The sequence below is a fragment of the Lipotes vexillifer genome, unplaced genomic scaffold (assembly GCF_000442215.2).
Source record: "Lipotes vexillifer unplaced genomic scaffold, Lipotes_vexillifer_v1.1 C26674933, whole genome shotgun sequence".
Taxonomy (NCBI): Eukaryota; Metazoa; Chordata; class Mammalia; order Artiodactyla; family Lipotidae; genus Lipotes; species Lipotes vexillifer.
The window spans coordinates 1-1,432 of record NW_006798084.1 but is presented as its reverse complement, the minus strand read 5'-3'; the positions used below and the strand labels follow the sequence as shown (position 1 = coordinate 1,432).

General features: G+C 53.4%; 1 pseudogene; it reads left to right on the top strand.

Moving 5' to 3' along the window:
- Positions 1 to 104: 104 nt before the first annotated feature.
- On the top strand, positions 105 to 400 carry LOC103083191 (abnormal spindle-like microcephaly-associated protein homolog pseudogene; annotated as a pseudogene).
- Positions 401 to 1,432: the final 1,032 nt, after the last annotated feature.

Here is a 1,432-nt window from a genome sequence, read left to right as displayed (position 1 = left end):
AGAAAGGGGGCGAATTCGCTCCAGTTCCCCCAGCTTCCCGAGAGGACACGGTGGGCGTTCCTGCAGGGGCGGCTCGGAGCAGCCCGTTGGGCCCAGAGGCCGCCATGGCGACCAGGCGTCGGGGGCGCGACTGCTGTGAGCGGAGCCCCAGGAACCGAGGCCGCGGGCGGGGCCGCGGGGTCCCCGGGCCGAGGAGGAAGCGGCCTCCCCGCCGGTCTTGTCCCTCAGCCACTTCTGCAGGTCGCCCTTCCTCTGCTTCGGGAACGTGCTCCTGGGAGCCTCGCGGACGCTGCCCCTGGCCCTGGGCAACCACAACGAGGAGGCGACCGCCGTGAGGCTGTCCCGTGGCCCGGCCGCCGAGTTCGGCTTCACCGTCTGGCCGAGCGGCTTCGTGATGCAGGTAAGAGGGGAGTAGGCCCTCCGCCGTCTCCCCGCCGCGCTCCGGGAGGGGCCTCGGAACGAGCAGCAGCGGACCTGAGGCCTGGAGATAAAGCCAGGTCCTTCCCTCTAACGCTGGGTGAGCCCTGGTCCCCGGGGCAGAGGAGCCGGGTCGGCTGGGACTCGGCGGTGACAGCGCGTCCACGCGCCTGCGCGGAGCATCCTTAGGAGCACTTTCCTAGCTTTCTGTTACAGAGAAGTGTTTTTCACAGACTTCGGCCCTCGAGAAGACTTGCGGTTCTAGAGTAATGGATGGCACTTTTAAAATTAATATTCTTTCATCTGTCTCTCTATCCATACATCTATCCATTCATCCATCTGTCTGTATTTAAAACTGCCAGGAGTACTTTGGTTAGAGCAGGGTTTTTTAATTGCTTTCCATCAGTCATCTTAAATACCCGCTTCAGTTTCCATAGGGAAACTGATTCCACAGAGTGAGGGTAACTCTAATACTTATCATAGAGAAAGAGTGAGCTCCTTTTTAGCTGAATGTCTATAGCAACAAAGCCAAAAACATCTCTTCAGGGTTGTTTTCAACGAGTATGAACACTTTAGTGTTTTACTCTTTTGTTTCCTTTGCTGTAGTGTAGTGTTTTGGGGTTTTTTTTTTTGTTTTTTTTTGCTAAAGAGATGGAGAAACAAAGATAATGTATCAACAGAATAATTTTCATTGCAGTGCTTTTGTGATAATAGTAATCTGTAATAATGCAATAGTTAAATAATACATCCATTAATTGTATCTATCAAAATTATTTTAAAAAGTTCTTTATGCTGCAGTGTACTTTTTATTTAATTTTTGGCTGCATTGGGGTCTTCGTTGCTGCGTGCGGGCTTCCTCTAGTTGCGGCGAGCGGGGCCTACTCTTCGTTGTGGTGCACGGGCTTCTCATTGCAGTGGCTTCTATTGTGGCAGAGCATGGGCTCTAGGCCTGCGGGCTTCAGTAGTTGTGGCACTTGGGCTCAGTAGTTGTGGCACACGGGCTTAGTTGCTCCGC